Genomic DNA, 18,638 nt, shown 5'->3' with positions numbered 1-18,638 from the left:
TTTACCAGAGTTTCAAGAGTTGGGATCTTTTGCACCGTGGCAGAGATTTTTGCCCTTCTCCAAAATGGCCGCCTTCTCCCCTCCCTGCTGATGCCACAGGCTGCCCTTAGTGAAGATGGCCACATGTGATAAAAGGGGTGTTTTTTGGATTATTTTTATGAATCCTATGTTTGCCTCAGTTTCCTCCATGCGTTGCCTGGCTCCCCAGTGTGTGTGGGGGGAACTAAGTGTGGCCTCAGGGCAGCCTAAGAGACATGGGGAGCAGGCGGGTCACCCCTGGGTTAGGCCGAATAAATTCAGTTGTCCAGGAATTGGCTGAACTGACCCAGATCGGAGCAGAGCTCAGCTCCAGGACAGAGGCCTGTCAGGAGTGGGGAGAAAGCTCCAGTGAGACCATGTGCCAGTGGGCTAACAAACCTTTCCCTGGTTGGAAAAGCTGCCTGGTGTCTCTGCAAACATTGGCCATACGAACCATCTAAACATCCTGGGGGGGAAGCAGGTCAGTGGTAAGGGTACATGCAGGGGCGGTAATGACCATGGGAGGCAGGGCAGGGATGTGGGGAGGGGGTGGGGGCGTCGGCACAGGGATCATAGGAGTCAGAGCAGTCATGGGGGCACACGCCCTCCTAACTCTGGGGTTTATTTTCCTTATTGGTGGCCCTTGGGGGGGGGGGGAAGAAGGGGCTGGTAATATCCCCCAAGTACACTTGAGACGTGATAGGCTGGCATGGAGCTAGCTGGCTATACTGGGTGAGCAGCAGGTATTGGTGCTGGGTTTGGACTTTGGGAGATACAAGGATTAAGTGCTGCGGGGAACAGCCAGTGCCTGTGGGGACAGATCTGTTTCTTCATGCTGTCCCCTGACCCAGTGGTTGGGGGCCTGCCCATAGCCAGCCAATCCCCATCCTGTCCATAGGGAGAGACCTTTCTCCCCAACTCCCATCACTGTCCCAGGAAGTGGCACATGGGGGGCAAAAGACGGGTCCAGGGACCTCTCAGCTTTGCCAAAAGAACACATGCTATGGGCTGACCCTACAATAACAAACAAGTCTGGCTACGGCCCTGGTGATCATAGACCCTTCAATGACAAACCCAATGTGCATAGGAGTTGCTCACACTAAGGCAGAAATTTTTATCTTCTCAGAGCAGCATTTCCTGTGGATTCTCCTCTCCCTCTAAGTAGCAGAACTTCCTGCAGTTAATTGAGGTTTTCAAGCTAAAAATCACTTTTCATGAGAATTTGCACAAGTGTTGCTAGGATCTTCCCAGACCCAAGCAATGGTGGGTCCAGACCTCAACGGAGTGACATTTCTTTCTAAGAGGCAACTCATTTTCACACTATTTTTTCCTCAAAATTTTTTAAAATTTGTGTTTGATAGTCAAGACCCTACTGTGAGAGGCTTCAGAACTTGGTTAGTGTTGTGTAATGGGCAAATCACATGTAAAGAGTTCTGAGGTAAACCACGGTTTTCTGTGGAGTTAATATGGAGTCTTTGAACTCTGACCCCTGGGCTCCATTTTGTCACCTCGCCTGTGAACAGCCAAGGTCCTGGGCCTGCACTAGCTCTGGCGGGATGGGACTGTTTTTTCCCGCCAAAACCAGCACCCAACATTCCATCACCTCAGAACTTTTCCTGCCCAAGAGACTATATAAGGCGCCACTTAGCGCTTGCCTGTGGCTGTCTGAGACCGTGTTTGCGGTACGGGCCTCCGCGCTGCCCAGACCGACCCTCCATGGGCAGCAGCACTCCCGAGACGAGGGTGAGGAAGGAAAAGCCTGCGTGGCGCATCAACAACATCTTCCTAAGGAGAAAGCCACTGACTTGTCGCGAATCCTGCAGCCGAGTCACCCTCTTCCTCGAGGGCTTCTCCACTGGCGAAATGGCCATCCTTCGCGGGACTCCCCAGAGTTTCCTCCTCAAAGGCTTCAACTTAGCCGGAGAGTCGTAGGTCCTGGACCTCGTTGCCGCGCTCTCATCAGCAGCACCTGCATTGCAGGTAGGACACAGGTCTCCGTTTGGGGGTGGTTTTATGGAGCCACGGGGAAGTTTGATAAGGTTGGAAACTGAGCTTCAAGCTTCGGGCATCAGTCACTGTTCACTGTAGAGTGTGTGTGTTTATTGACCCCTTTGTCCCAACACTGATACAGTTCCCTTGCTTATACTTTACCTACTGTCTCCTCTTTCTTTGTATTGATGTGAGTTTGGTTAGTCCGCAGGTGACACATCCTGGAAAATAGGTGGATCTGCACCTTCGGAGAAGGGGCTTTCTTATTTTTATTCCCTCTGTAGTTTAAAGGGAATTGTCTTCCTCCCCTGGGCTGTGTCCAGACTCAGGGGTTTTTTCGGGAAAAGTAGCCTTTTTCCGAAAAAACTTCCCCTGCATCCAGACTCAAGCCGCGTTCTTTCGAAATTAAATCGAAAGAACGCGGCTTTTCTTTTGATGGCGGTAAACCTCATTTCACGAGGAAGAACGCCTTCTTTCGAAAGTTCCTCTTTCGAAAGAAAGCGTTCTTCAATGTAAATAGGGCTTCTTCAAAAGAGAGCATCCAGACTCACTGGATGCTTTCTTTCGAAAAAGCAAGCCGCTTTTTCGAAAGTTCCGTGTGCAGTCTAGACGCTCTCTTTCGAAAGAGGCTTGCAGTCTAGACATAGCCCTGGAGGTCACATTTTCTGGCGACCACAGCAGGGCCTGTTTGGGAATAAACCACCCATTTTGGTCCTGTGAGCGTTCGATATTGGGTTTTTGTTTGTGACCGTGACTAACGGCCCAACTGACCCGGGAAGGGAGTGGTTTGGGTAAAAACCTCCCCTTTCTGAAACTGGTGGCAAAGGGAAGGAATTTAATTCCGTCCTACAGAAATCCTGCCTCAGTGGTCAGGGTTGTAGGGATGCCTGGCCCCCTCACCGATACGCCGTTAGCAGTGCTGGCAGGCCCCTTACTGGTGTTTAGTGTCCCTCTATGAAGGCGTGGACATGGGGCCATACTGGGCCCTATAAGGGTTGCCACCTTTCTTAAGCTGGCAATAATTAAGGTTGGAGGGGTGAGCTACCTCTAGTGTTCCCAGTAAGCTAAGTGCTTGAGGGGGAGGGGGGTGGCAGCTGCCCAGGAGACATTCAGGTGCCACCCAGCTGATTAGCACAATGGCCAAGGTGGCCACAGACAGCAGCCTGTGTCTTTACTGGTGGTGCACAATCACACATGCCTTGGTGCACTTAAGAAAAATTTATTCTGCTCATGGATGGACAAAATTAGAGAGAATATTGGCTACCACCTCCTGAAAATTGGAAATGGCTTTCTTAGGCCATAAGAGCTGCAATATTTTGCTGGGCCCTGCTTTATTGCTAGGGTCTTATTTGGAAGCAGTTTTCTTTTACGGCCTTTCTGTCATCTTTTGCGATGTAGCCTTTTGCAAAGGTCAGTAAGCTATCAAGCCTGCCCAAGACAGATTGCCGTTGTTTTTGCAACTTTTCTGTTAGCTAAAGGTTTAATGGGACCCAAGGAGACAAACCCTTTAACTGCTTTTAGTTCCAAGTTAGATTAAATGAACTCGGACTTTTGAAGCAGGAGGCCTTCCACTTAAGATATCCCATTGGAACAAAAACTGGAGTCCTCACCCTCTCAGTGTTTTGAGGAGGACCTGCCTAATACTCAGGGATGCACATTGGCTCTTATAGTGACTACCATAAGGAGATATGATCAGATATTGCTGGTGATCAAGCAAGAGAGTAAGGCCCTCACCCCAGAGCAAGTAGGGCTCTTGGGAAACAGATGGGACCTTGAAATAAGGAAACTGTATTAAATTAGTTGGCTAAACTGTAAGTGACAGCAAATCTTAGTCAAGATGATGTAATGACACTTAAGAAAATGTATGTCCACTGAGGAATTTGCTATTCTACCCTATGGAACGCTAGTTGATATGAATGCTGATCAGTCAACTGTATATAAAAGTATATTGAACTTGTACTTCCCTAATGAGAATATTATGAGTAAGGCATATGCTGAAAGGCAAACACTAGATGAACACCCAGAAAAGTACATTTTATGAAAAAAAATTAGTGTTTTGGTTGGCTGGTGTGGGAGTGAACTAGGGAAGGAATAGCACAGTTGAGTAATTGATTAACTGATAAGCAAAAGATTATAGGTTAATGCTATAGACTACATGCATCCCCCCCCCCCCCCCCTCGCCCAGTAATTTTTTTAGCAGTCTGGTCAGCAGCCTTGCTCAGATCTGGGTCGCGCTGGGTTCAGGAGCACAGACCACCACTCCCTCCCTCCCTCCCTCCGTGCCCCCCTCTCCCCTGGTCAAGGGCTGCTGCCACCTCTGTATCAGAGGCAACATCATGGGACAACAGTCAGCCAGTCTGTGAGGCGAGCTGGCTTTTAAACTGGCTCCTCTTGTGGACCAGCTCCTGCTTGGCATCCTGCACTGCTGCCATGGATACGGAAGCAGCAGCACGGAGTGACAGAGGGCTCCTCGGGAGTGGGGTCAGAGCCCACTGGCTGCCACCCCTCTGACCAGGAACTATAGAATAGTTGAGTAACCAATAAGAATTCATGAGGTTAATCAACTATTCAGCTGACCGATTTATTTAACATCCCTAGTGTGAACAATGGTGGTGTGATTGACTGGGATATCCTGGAACTGAGGGAGTTGTTTGTATGGTTTGTTAGCCAGTATAAGGCTGAGACTAGACTTCCCCACAACACCTCCTGCCTAATTCTTGGTCTATTGCTTTGATTTAGGATTGCACTGGGAGCCCCCAGGCTGGGCCCGCTTTGGCCTTTTCTCTGCTCTGTGTCTCTCAGCCCTGTCCCAAGGCCCTGGGATGTTTGGTGTCTATTTGCTGTGGCCAGGATTTCACAGGGGCCACTATCAGCACAGGGGAGCATCCATGGGGTGCTAGCTGGGCAGGTTTCCACTACCCCAAGATGGAAGCCCCTTGGCATGGGGCTGTCATGGTTCATTCCCCGCCAGGAGCAACGCAATCAGTATCTGCCCTGACTCAGCTTGATGCGTGACACTCAACTTGAATCCAGGCTCGGAGTCATCAGGCTGGTCTGGCAAAGCTAAGCTGAAGGCTGGGGCCCTGCTGGCAGCACAGCTGCCTCAATATCCAGCTCTTTGGGATCCATCTTGGCTTGTCTCTGTGAGTTCCTGGGAGGCTGAGTTTCTGGGGTTCTCCAACACAGTTGCCTCCCTCGCACCCTGTCTTTTGGTTCCAAGCTGCAGTGTTGCTGTGTCCACGTCTCCCACTCCCTTGTCTCCCAGGTGGCCAGCACTAAGTGACGGGCAAACTGCGGCATTAATGCCGCCTAGAAATTTCAAGGGCCCTTCCCAAATGTGGAGCCCAGCAAAACTGCCAGGTCCGAACACCAGGCAGTGAGGAGTCCAGGGGCCGGCCTATGGGCCTGAACTCTACCCCTGTCCAGAGCCCTGGGCTCCATCTGCCCTGAGTGTGTTAGGTGCGGCTGTACAGAATGGGGGAGGGGTTTGCTAGAGCAGCTCGGCAGAGCTGGGTGTGAGACGTGGTGGTTTCAGGGGCTGTTCCCCCTCAGCAGAGTAAAGCCCATTTCCTGCGCTGTGGGATCAAAGGAAAGGTGCCGGGGTAGCCTGGGATCCAGGTTGCCTCATTGTGAGTTATGCACATTGTGTCACTACTGCGGCAGTGGGTCTGGCAAGGGACTGTCAGGAGGTAGGTGAGCACATGGGAGAGGTAAATGTCAGTTTTGTTGGAGATGGTGGCATTGTGCACCCAAGGGGGGGTGAGGCTGAGGGGGGTACAATTGAGCAGCTGTGGGTGGAGCAGGCTGGGGCCGTGTGTACACTGAAAATGCTGCAGCCCCAGTTCTGCACGGGGCTTAGCTCAGCGTAACCACATCCTTCCGGAGGGGGGATTTTCACTGGCTCAGTGTAACTCTCGGTAGTGTTGACCAGCCCTTAGTGTCCGTCTGCTAGGCTAGCCTATGGAGCCCCTGCTCAGTGCATTAGTTTATGGCCCTCTAACTTGGTGGTAGTTATGACATGTGAAAAGACACCAGTGTCTTCTCCCTACCCTCCACCATCCCCTCCAACATACAGCCTTTTTCCTGCCCCAAATTTCCATGTCCCCCTCTTTTTCTTGTTCCACTGAGTTACAAACAGTTTGAAGTCAGCTGTGCACAGTGCATTGGTAGGTGCTTATGTGAAGAAAATCTATTCTTTCAGAGGTTGAGTGGCTGTATTTTGGAAAAACTTCAACAAATAGTTTAGTAGCACTTTGAAGCCTAACAAAACATGTAGATGGTATCATGAGCTTTCATGGGCACAGCCCACTTCAGATCGAAATCTTATTCAAATGACCTCAAATGTGGGTCACTAACCCTGCGTTGTAACCCCAGGAGGTGCTCCAAACTGGAAGACAATCCAAGTAAGCATGGAGATCATAGAGAACTCAGAAAAATTGGTTTTAAAAAGAAGCCTTTTTCTATTGTAACCATAGCCAACCTGGTACCCAGCTGTCATATTATATGAAATGAGCACCAGCTACTTTGCTGTTTCCAGATCCCTGGCCTGGGATAATCCTGCAAATACGGTGGCTCTGAGCAGTGTGATGGGGTCCATGACATCCACTGAAGGAGTGCATCCCATGGCAATGATGCAGCTTGGGACAATAGCTCCATTTGTCTTGGGTGTGCTCAGTCTTCCTCCTCTGGCCAGTTCTCAGGAGCCTGTGCTATGCACTGAGCCTGGTAGGTCTCAGCTCCTCACTCCACTCTAGTGGTGTAGTTTTGGTGCATGCTTCCAGGATGGCTACACTCTGCTCCCTGCTAGTGGGACAGGGCTTCCCTGGATTCTGGCTGGCACTGGGGGCAGGGAAAGGAGGTCAGGGTTCCCCACATCCCAGCACACATGAGAAGAGACAAGGAAAAGGTAAAAAAACAAACCTGCAAAGTGCCATGGACCCACAGATCCTGGCCCCTGCATAGGGTAGGGAGAGGGGCTCAAAAGGTTCTGAGGGGGGCCTCACATACCCCCAGTGGGCAGGACCTTCCAATATCAGGGCACATTGGGAGAGAGAATGTGGCTGATACTCATTTCCCTTCCCTGTTACCATCTCATCACCCCTCCCAATATCCAACTCCCTCACTGGAACCCCCTAATGCCTCTGATCTCCCCGTAAATCCCTTCCTTTTGCTGCAGTCTCATTCCCCTGCAGTCATATTTCCCTCTCCCAGCAAGCCCTCACTCATGGCATTTATTTATTTGTTACTTCAGGTGACACTTAACCTAGTATTTGCTGTCCTGCAGGTACAGTGTCCCCAAAGGATATGATTAAAAACCCCGTTAGCAGGGGAAAGATGTCACAGCGGGAACAGCTCGTTCTCAGACTTCTGCCAAGGGTCAGACGTGAACTTACAGCCATTTAACCACCATGGGGCCATACCACCCCTGAGTCACAGGGCACTATGGCTGGCATAGAGCTGTATTGGGTGGGAGGTTTTTATAGTTGCTAAGCTACCTGAGAGCCAAGGAAGGGTCAGCAAAGGGGAACTGGGCTACTGGACACTACGTGCTTAGGACTTAGGGCAGACAGTTGTGGTAGATACACCCAAGAATAGGGTCTTAGCAAATTCATGACTGTGAAAAATGTGTTATGGAGCATGAAATCTGATCTCCTCCATGAGGTCTGGCTGTTGAGCGTGTCTGTCATCGTTAGCTTTCTGCAGCTGTTACCTTTACAAAGTGGACAACCAGCTCTCCAGGAGACCCCTCTGAAGGTAGTGCTGTCGCCAGCAGCTGCTTAGAACTATGGATGGCAATCCTATGACCTGCTGCCAACCCTGAATGTCCTTCAACCTGCCCCCACGGCTGGTGGGTGAGGAGACTCCTGGTTTCAACACCATCAAATTTCAAATTAAAGTGCATGAAGCTTATGATTTATTAAAATCCTATGACTGTGCAATAGACCAAAATGGACCATATATTTGGTGGGACATAGTCCCTGAGGCTGGTAAATGTGATGGAGAGGTGCTGGAGAGATCAGAGATGTTTCTGGCTCCACTGGGCAATATGCTGAACCCAGAGTTTTCCTGGCCACCCTGTTGGCCTTCAGCCCTGCCCCATGGAAGTTACTGAGCCAGGGGACTTAGGTGGGGCGGTGGCTGCCGCTGAGCCAGTGTGCCCTGGCAGAGGCTGGCGCTGTCCCTGGGGTGTGGATAATGCAATGGCACAGGCTGGGCTGGCGCTGGAAGCCCTGGCTCTCCTGCAGCTTCTGTATAGGTTGGTTTTCCGGCTCCACAAGGTCATAGATGCGCATGCGTCTGCTTTGCTGTCTCAGTAATGACCACCTGCATGTAGCCACGGCCACGGTACTGGGGCAGGGTGTAGCCGTGCACCATGGCACCAAAGGTGTCCAGGAGGCTCCAGCTGACAGGATGGCTGCTGGCGTTCAGGAGGCAGAAGCTGGGGAAGTAGAGGACCAGATTGGCCAAATATTGCCAGCTCTGCTTGGTACCCCCATAGGGCCATGTCTCATTCAGCAGGTCAGTGTGGGATGTCCAGGAACGATAGCCTCATGGTAGAGTCCCGCCTGAGAGAGGAGAGAGGGGCAGGGTTGCACCAAGGAGGAGGGAGGAATTGGTGGGCTCAGGGGGTAGGGTATGGGAAATGGAGCCTCTCCCCTCTGGGGGGGCATCAGCTCCAATCAGACCTTGGGGCTGCAGAATTTGCTGGCTCATGGAAGTGGGGAAGATGAGGTCTTGCCCCACTAATGCAGGTGGGCGTAGTGCTGTCATGTCCCTGATCAGCAGGTCTCAAAGGGGTGGTCCCTTCAACATGGCAGCTTCTCCCCATTCCCAGAGCCTTCTCTGTGGGCCTGAGTAAGGCACCAAAGTCCTAATGAGCTTTGGGAAGGGTGGGCAGCCCTACCCTGGGGGACCCTGTGGCTGGCTAAGCCATGGCATGAGGCAGGTGGCTGGGGGCTTTCCGTTCTCTGCCTGGGCTGCTTGCCACAGTGCAGATTTGGGGCAGGGTGGAATTCAGGCAGCTCTTGGGGAAGGGCATCATTTGTTATTGAGCAAGGGAGGCCATTGCCACCTAGTGGTGGTCTTGCCCCCTCCCCCACAGATCTATCTGCTCGGCTTTTTGCACCAGCAGCCTTTGCAGGATGCACCTGCAATTATATTTCAAAAGGGCTGTTTGAACATGACACCGCTAGTCTTGCGGAGACAGGAGCCCCCACTCCTATCTCCACCATGCTCAGCCTGAGCTCTCTAGTACCTGCTCTATCCCTGAGCAGCCAGACATTTCTGATCCATGTGTACCCACAAGCAAACACTGACCGGATCTCAGGCATGGTGCTGGGTTCTGGGTGGAGGTAGGTGAAGTACTTGTATGCCTCCAGCTGTAGCCCCTTGTCCTTTGCAATGTCCCGGGAAGTCTTGTACACCCCGTCCTGGAGCCCTGCAGGGGTTATTGATAGGCCGTGAGCAGTGGGAGCCCTGAATGGGTAATGTGGCTGTGGGGGGCCCAGCTTGGCATGTGAGGAGGAGAGGGGACCAAGGCAAACCATCAGCAGGCAGGTCTCAGGAAAGGTTCAAGCCCTGAGGCCATGGGGGTGTGAGGGAGCAGCTTGTGACACCTGAGAGTTCAGGGTTTGGCAGTGTCTGGGGGTGCAGGGTTTGCCCTGATGCTGGGGGGAGGGGCATGCAGTTGCTGTGGAACGCAAGAGAAGGCAACCCCAGGCATTACCATAGATGCAGAAGGTCTGACTCCAGTTAATGGCTCCTGCACTGCCCAGCAGGGCCTGGTAGGCACCCAGGTCTGGTAAAATGCCGCGTACATGTTGGTGTAGAAATCAGAGTCGTCTGATGCCACCTGCGGTGGGGACATGGAGCCAAGTGGGACACTCCCAATGGAATGACTGATCTCCCTTCCCCCCCCCACCCAGCCAGCCTGGTCCCCACCATAGTGCCCCTTAATAGGAGAGGCCCCAAATCCCAATCCTGGCCCCCCTCCAGCCAGTTTGGCCCCCTCCCTGGGGCAGATAAGAGCCAGCTCCCCCTCCGGGGAGAGGGCCAGATCGCATTCCTCATCCCATTGAGCCAGCCAATCCCTGAGGTACAGCACAGGGCCTGTGGGGGCACCTCTCTGCATGGCCGGGTGATGACAGCTTTGAATTGGGGCCACGAATCCACCAGCACCTCGTGCCCAGCTGGGTTCCCGCGGTTTATGTTCATCACAGCACCATGGACCTACCAGAGACCGGAGGGAGGGGTATCAGAGCTGGGGGAGGGGCAGCAGTCCCCCCTCCCACGAGTCTGTCAGGAGCCTCCCAAGTTTTAACAGCAATTTCCAGTCTCTCATGTTCTCCTGCACCTTAATGGAGATTTTTGCCCTTCTCCAAAATGGCCGCCTTCTCCCCTCCCTGCTGATGCCACAGGCTGCCCTAAGTCAAGAAGGCTACGTGACAAAACCGGTGTGTGTGTGTTTGGACTATTTTTATTAATCCTATGCGTTCCTCAGTTTCCACCATGCATTGCCTGGCTATCCAATGTGTGTGAGGGAGGGACTAAGGGTGTGTCTAGACTACATGGCTCCGTCGACAGAGCCATGTAGATGAGGTTTCTAGACATAGGGAAATGAAGCGGCGATATAAATAATCACTGCTTCATTTACATAAAAATGGCTGCCGTGCTGTGCCGATTAGCTGTTTGGCGGCACAGCGTGGTAGTCTGGATGCTCCGTTATGCCTCGTGGAATGGTTCCCTATGTCTAGAAACCTCATCTACGCGCCTCTGTCGATGGAGCCATGTAGTCTAGACATACCCTAAGTGTGGCCTCAAGGCAGCCTAAGAGATATTGGGGGACAGGCGGGACACCACCTTGGCTGGATAGAGTGAAGACAGTCATTCAGGAATTGGCTGAACTGATCCAGACCCCATGACTCAAGGACAGCCGCTTTCTGGCAGGCAGCCAAACAGAGCCCTGCTCAGGGACAGAGGCCTGTCAGGAGTGGGGGAAAAAGGTCTCACCAGAGCTACCTGAGGAAGATCTGACATGTGCCAGCAGTTAATGAGCAATTCCCTGGTTGGAAAAGCTGCTGAGTATCTCTGCAAACACTGGCCATATGAATCATCTAAACACAGGGGCTGTGTCTAGACTGCATCCCTTTTCCGTAAAAGGGATGCAGATTAGACACATCGCAATTGCAAATGAAGCTGGGATTTAAATCCCCCCCACTTCATTTGCATAAACATGGCTGCCACTTTTTTCCGTCTCGGAGCTTTGCCAGAAAAAAGCGCCAGTCTAGACGGGGATCTTTCGGAAAATAAAGCCTTTTCCGAAAGATTCCTTATTTTAAGAGGAATAAGGGATCTTATGGAAAAGGCTTTATTTTCTGAAAGATCCCTGTCAAGACTGGCGCTTTTTTCTGGCAAAGCTCCAAGCTGGAAAAAAGTGGCAGCCATGTTTATGCAAATGAAGCAGGGGGAGGGGTTAAATTTCATTTGCAATTGCGATGTGTCTAATTTGCATCCCATTTACGGAAAAGGGATGCAGTCTAGACACAGCCATAGTGTGGGGAGTAGGTCAGTGGTTATAGTATGTGCAGGGCTGCAATGGCCATGGGAGGCAAGGCCGGAATGAAGACACAATGGCCGGGGGAGCTAGGGCAGCAATGGGACCGCAGTGGATGGAGGAGGCAAGGCAGAGATGGGGCTGCAGTGGCGGGGGAAGGCAGCACAGCCACGGGGGCACAGAGGGGCAATGCCTAAGCACACCTGGGTTCAGGGACTGGTACCCAGCAATGACCACAGAAAGGGGGAAGCGGAGCCAAGTCTCATCTCATCCCCCACCCACCCTCCTGATCCTGGGGTTTATTCTCCTCCTTGGTGATCTCTGGGGCTGGTGGCCCACAATATGGGGTATGAGAGAAGGGGCTGGTGATGCCCCTATACACTTGAGGAGGGAGGCAGAGCTGTCAGCTCTCTGATAGGCTGACATGGAGCCAGCTGGCTACGCTGGGTGAGCAGCAGGAATTGATGCTGGGTTTGGACTTTGGAAGACACAAGGGTTGAGTGAGGTGGGGGCAGCTAGGAGAGCAGCCAGTACTTGTGGGGATGGACCTGCCCTCTCCGTTCTATCCACTGTCCCAGCGATTGGAGCCTGCCCACAACAAACCAATTCCCGCCCTATCCCTGGGGGAGGAGGGGGGGAGATAACTTTCTGCCCACTCCCATCTCTGCCCCAGGATGCAGTGCATGGGGCAAGATGGATCCAGATCACCGGCAGTGTCTCAGGCAGGCCCCTCCACAGTGTCCCTTCCAGCAGCCGCAGCTTGGAGGAGCAGCTCAGGATCAGCATCGCCGGTGGGGATAAGCCCAGCCCTCCTGTACATGGCCAGGGCCCCTGCATGACACCCAGCTGCTGCTCCATGGTGGGCAAGGCCCAGGCGCATGGTCCCTGGGCTCCCTCTCTCCCCACCCCTCCGTACACATAAGGGGAGCATGATGGCACTCACATGTGGAGCCCTCCTCGGCCTCGGACGACACAGCCGATGTACTCTGTGAGGTGCCTCGGGGGTCCTGGGTCCTGGGCAGGCTCCCTGCAGGCTCCTGGCTCTTGGTGTCCTCCTCCTCCTCCTCGGAGTCAGGGACGAGTCCCTCTGCCCCGGGGTCGATCACCACCCGGGGGGCATGGACGGTGTGAACCCCCAGGATGCAGTCGAGGGCCTCAAAGTGGGGGCAGGTCTCCGGGTTGGCCTCTGGCTGGAAGGCCCTGGAGTAGGACTGTCGCAAGTCCTTAATTTTGCAGCGGACCTGCTCCCAGGTCCTCATGTGGCCTCTGGTGGCCAGGCTGGCAGCCATGCGGCTGTAGACGGCCGTGTTCCTGTGGATAGTGCGGAGATCATGGATGTTGGAGGCTTCCCCCCAAACCTTGATGAGGTCCATGATCTCCGCACTAGACCTGGCGGGCGCCCGCCTCTTGCGGCCCCTGCCTCTTGCGGCTCCGGGCAGGCTCCTGTGAGCCGCCTGCCTGGTCCCGGGAAGAGGGGGAGGGCTGGGTGGCAGCGGGTGGCTGGCTCATGCCATGCCAGGTGCAGGGTCTGCTGGCTGGGTGCTGGCAGGCTTGCAACTGGCACAAGCACCGTAGCCAGACCATGCCTCTTTAAGGGCTCCGAGGCTGGGAGGGGGGCAGAAGAGTTTCCCTGGTTGTGGCCACCAGGGCAACCTGGGAAGGGGTAGCCTCCCACTAGTTCGAATTAAGTGGCTACACAGCCCTGAATTCAAACTAGGCGTTAGTCCTCGTAGAATGATGTTTACCTAGTTCGAATTAAGCGCTCCGCTAGTTCGAATTAAGTTCAAACTAGCGGTTTGCATGTATAGTGCATAGTAAAGTTAATTTGAACTAACGGCTGTTAGTTCGAATTAACTTTGTAGTGTAGACATACCCTAACTCACTGGCCAGGAGAGTTAAATGTGAGGAGGAGAAGAGCGGGGGCTTCTCTTGGTCCGGACTGATGCTCCGATCTTGACAAGATATGTACAAGACACCACATCTTTTCTAGGACTTTTCTCCCATCCAGTTCTATACATTTTGCTGTGTCAGCTCTCAATCAATCACCATCGGTATTTTCGCATCTATTTGTCTGGAAGTCATTTTTCTTTGTCATCTGATGACAGTATGTTGATGCCTTCTTCCCAGTATTTGTCTAAAAGGGGTGCTTGCTCATAATTCCAAAGCCATCTAAATGTCCTGCACTGGTCTGTCTTATATTGGGCCCAATTGATGGTACTATGGCACCCCCGAGTCTTCCAGCTTCTTTAATCATCTGGATTTAAACTGCTGAACCTGCGGGTTATTTTTCTCCAAACACTCATATTCCACACTCATTCACTCCCCCTCTCCAGGAACTACACAATTGTGACATGGGAAAAGAGATACAATTGCCTTAGTAAGATATCAGTCTACTTCCAATACTAAGCTTCTGTGAGTACAAACTTTTAATCATTCAACATATTTTTTATAACGCAATCTGTATTCTAATTACTTCCAAGAGCAACAGTATGAGCATGCTGAATCGCAATTATTCTTCTGATCTCTTTCTGCTTTGACATCAGATACAGAAACAAACAATGTGCCTGCTGGATCTTTATTAAGGGCCTAGAACAGTGTTTCTCAACTTTATTTAAAAAAAAAAAAAAGTACCCCCAGTACTTATAGTTTTCAGATACACACAATTTTTTTCTACCGTTGCAATGCTTTTGTTTAAACAACTTAATCGTAGCCGGACGGGGGATGACATTTTTTGGTGTAAAAAGTACAAAAAAGCGCCGTAAAACTTAAAAGTTTTCTCCAAATTTCAGTTGTGTTGACATACATCCCCCCCCCCCGACTTCTTTTGAGTACCGCTAAAGGTATTCGTACTACTGGTTGAGAAACACTGGCCTAGAAGACTATTCTTCCCTGCTAATCAGAGAAGGGCAGCCGGGCGAGTTATAGTTTAACATTTATTCTCACGCTAATCCATTAAGCAGATTACATAAAACATTCTTAAACTCTGTTGTCTACACCAGTATGGCTGCACTCTGCTGCCTGCCAGTAGGACAGGACTTCTGTGAATGCCAGCTCATACTGAGGACAGGGAAAGGAAGTCAGATACCCCTTAAAGGGACAGTGTCCCCCAGATCCCACACACATGAGGGGAGACAAGGGGTCAGACACCCCTCTAAAGCGTTATGGGCCCACATATCCTGGCTCCTGCATAAGGGGAGGTGAGCCACTCAGAGGAGCCCCCTTGAGGAAGAGGGGCCCCAAGATTCGGGAGGGGGGCTCTGTTTCCACCAAAGGGACAGGTCTTCCCAATCCCAGGGCACACATTGGAAGAAAGAATGTGGATGATAGTCCCGCCCCTCCCTGCCACCATCATATCATCCCTCCCAATATCTAGCTTCCTCATCTGAAACCCCCCCCAATGCCTCTGATCTCCCCATAAATCCCTTCTTTTTGCTGCAGCCCCAGTCCCCTGCAGCCCTATTCCCCTGCCTCCTATTACCCTCTCCCAGCAAGCCCTCACTCATGACATGTTTTATTTGCTACTAGGTTAAGTGTAGCCTGAAGGATTCTCTGTCCTGCAGATACATTGTGCCCAAATCATAAGATTAAAAACCCCTTTGGCAGGAGAAGATGGGAACAGCTTGGGAACAAGCAGTGGGAACAGCTTGTTCTCAGATTTCTGCCAGGTGTCAAGGTGACCTTACTGCTATTTAACTATCCTGGGGCTGTATCACTCCTGAACCACAGGGCACTATGGTTGGCACAGAGTTGTATTGAGCGGGAGGTTGTTATGGTTGCTAGGTTCTCTATGTCTACACTGCAGGATTTTTCTAGGATACCAGAGGACACCACATCCAGAGAATGCATTTGCTCTTCTGCTTTTTTTTTCTTTTGGAAGCCCTGTCTTCCTCATTTGATAAGGAGAATGGATCTTCTGAAAGAGGGAGATTTTCCAAAATCTGGCCCAGCGTAGACAGGCCAAATTTCAGAAAAGCCTCTTCTGAAAAAAAAAATTGGAAAAAACGATGCAAAAGGCAGAGCGCATTTTGCATAGCTTTTTAAGAAAAAAAAAAAAGCTGTAGTGTAGGCCTGGCCAGAGAGCTAAGGAAGGGGGAGCTGGGCTGCCAGACATTCTGCCGTTAGGGTTAGGTTAGGTTCCACCCAGGGAGGCTGGTTATGGAGCTACAGTAGCTCGCCCCAAGAGTAGGATGTTACCAAATTCATGGCTGTGAAAAATGCATTGAGGAGCATGAAATCTGGTCTCCTCTATGAGGTCTGGCTGTTGCAGGGCATTTGCAGGATTGCTACTGTTAGCTTTCTGCAGTTGCTGGCAGCAGCACTTCATTTAGAAGGTGGGCGACCAATGAGAGCAGCAGCTGCTGGCTGGGAGCCCAGCTCTGAAGGCAGGACCTCCGCCAGCAGCAGCTCAGTAAATAACACCTCAGAAGTAAGGGTGGCAATTCTGTGGTCCCTCACCATAGCCTTCAACTTGCCTGATATTGCATCAGTAGACTCATTTCAGATTAAAATGCATGAAATCATGAAGCTGATGATTATTAAAATCCTATTAAATTGATCAAAATGGACCATGGATTTGCTAGTGCCTGGGATACATGCTGGAGAGACGGGAGATGTTGCTAGTTCCATTGGGTCCAATACCAAGCCTGGGGTTTACTTGGCCACCCTGTTGACCCTGAGCCCAGCTCCATACAAGCTGCAGGTAGGGGACTGAGGTGGGGTGGTGGCTGCCACTGGGCCAAGGTGCTCTAGCAGGGGCCATCACTGGCCCTGGTGTGTGGATAATGCTGTGGCACGGGCTTGGGTGACGCTGAAAACCCTGGCTCTCCTGCAGCCTCTGTGTAGGATGCTTTTCCTGCGCCACAAGGTCACAGATGGGGTGGGGTAGTGTAGTGAGCAGGGGTGGCCGCTCACTGACCCCTAGGGGGAAGAACCCCTCTTTGAGCCCAGGTGGCATGAGATGGGTCCTGCCCATTTAATTCCCCAGAGGCCCAGGGGTGGGGGCAGGGAGCATAAAAGCCCAGCCCAGGAGCTCAGTGGTGACCCAGCTGCCAGAGGAAGCGGAGGCCTGCCCTGAGCTCTCATGCCAGGAGGGCCCTGCGGATCTGGCAAAGACTGAAGACTGGCCCAGATCGCCGGGCCCAGGCTCAAAGGAGGAGACTTTTTTTATCCTACTCCAGAACGCAGAGTACCAGGCCTCCGAGAACCCGCACCTTGGGTTACCAGGTAGACCTCCACAAAATACCAGACACACTTCATCATGGGCGGGGGCTGGAGGCTGCGGGGCTGGCTGGGAGGAAGGAGGGTGGGAGGCAGGGTTGGGGGGTGATTGGGGGCCACGGGGCTGGCCAGGAAGAAGGGGGGGAGCAGAGCTGATGGGGGGGGGGGGAGGGTGCAGCCACTGGCCACAGCCAGAGTCCAACAGGCTGTGCCCCCGGCAGGCACTCCCTTTAGTTGCTAGTAGAAGCCAGGTGGGGATGGGGGAGTGACTCGGAGCCACTCCCCCCTCCAGGCTTCTGCACCCAACCAGAGGCTCCCAGCTGGGAGGCGGAGCCGCGATTGGCGCTGGGATCCTCTGGTTGTGCGCAGAAGCTGGGCTGATTGGCTTTTGCATGTGACCACAGGACTCCCAGTGCCAATCGCGGCCCTGCCTCCCAGTCACTCCCCCGCCCCTGCCAGGTTTCCATCCGGCACCCAGCCGGAAATTCAGAAAATACCGGGCATAGCACATGTCCGGTATTTTCCAAATTTTTCTACTGGACAGAGGGCGCAAATACCGGACTGTCACACCTGGCAACCCTACCCGCAGCTGACTGGGAACCAGGTAGAGACCGAGAGTTTGGAAGTGGCTCGGGGGAAGCTGACGATGGTCAGGTTAACCTAATAACCTTTTAACGTGTTGGCATGTTGCGGATTGGATTCCCCGCTGATCCCAGTGGCCACCAAGGCTGCCACTGCTAGGGTCCTGGGCCAGGATGTGGTGGAGTAGGAAGGGCCCACGTCCCCCCTGCAACCCCATGTTCTGGGTGGCAATGTCCCCCTCCTCACTTGTGCCTGGGAACTGTGTTGGTTTGCCTGCCCTACCTGAACCAGGGCTGGGTTGTATTGACATTGGACTGGTGTGTGCATTGCTCCCTGTCCCGCCCTCAGGCCCTGTGGTTTAAAAGGGGCTGCTGGACCAGTAGTTATAGGCCTGAGCGCAAGTCAGGGCCCAGGAGCAAACCAGCCAGCTTACAGGCAGCCCTGTGCCTGCATCTGCTTAGCTACCACAGTGTTAACCACCTGTATGTAGGTGTACCCACAGTACTGGGGTAGGATGTAGCTGGACACCATGGCACCAAAGGGGTCCATGAGGCTCCAGCTGATAAGGTGGCTGCTGGCATTCAGGAGGCAGAAGCTGGGAAAATGGAGGATCAGATTGGCCAGGTATTGCTGCTCTGCTCGGTCTCCCCCTGTAGGGCCACGTCACATTCACATATTGGTGTGGGAGATGTCCACGGGTCAGGATCTCATGACAGAGTGAATTTGGGGAGAGCAGATGGGCCAGGGTAGGAGCAAGGGGAAGGAGAAACAGACAGGCTCAGGGGTGAGGAATGGGACACAGAGTCCTTCCAATCCAGCGTGGGGCTAGGAGCTGCCTGGTTTTGTGACGTGTGGCACATGGGACCTTGCCCCACTAATGCTGGTGGGAGCGGCGTTGTGTCATGTCTCTGAACAGCGGTGCTCCGATGGGTGTCTCCTTCACCACGGCAGCTTCTCCCCATTCTCAAAGTGCTCCTTGGGGCCAAGACTGAGCTAGGGGCCTGAGTGAGCTGCCAATGTCTGAACAGGCTTTGGGGAGGGAAGGCACCTCTGCCCCAAGGTGGCCATTTTGCCTTGTGGGACCACTTTGTGGGGGAGGTTGCCTGTGGAAGAAGTGAGGCCAAAATCTGTTTGAGCTCAGCCTGGTCAGTTTGTCAAAGTGCAGCCTGGGCAGCAGTTGGACAGAGGCATAATTTGCTGTGGAACAAGGGCCCCCCCTCCCATGACATGATCCCTCAACAGGTTTATCTATGGTGCTGTTTGCCGTATCTGGCTTTGC

General features: G+C 52.7%; 1 pseudogene; it reads right to left on the bottom strand.

The window, feature by feature from the left end:
* Window positions 1-8,129: 8,129 nt before the first annotated feature.
* Window positions 8,130-12,667, bottom strand: LOC142829323 (glycine N-acyltransferase-like protein 3; annotated as a pseudogene).
* Window positions 12,668-18,638: the final 5,971 nt, after the last annotated feature.

This window comes from Pelodiscus sinensis, chromosome 4 (genome assembly GCF_049634645.1).
Source record: "Pelodiscus sinensis isolate JC-2024 chromosome 4, ASM4963464v1, whole genome shotgun sequence".
NCBI lineage: Eukaryota > Metazoa > Chordata > Testudines > Trionychidae > Pelodiscus > Pelodiscus sinensis.
Note: the sequence above shows the minus strand (reverse complement) of the source record. Positions and strands in the feature narration are given on the sequence as shown.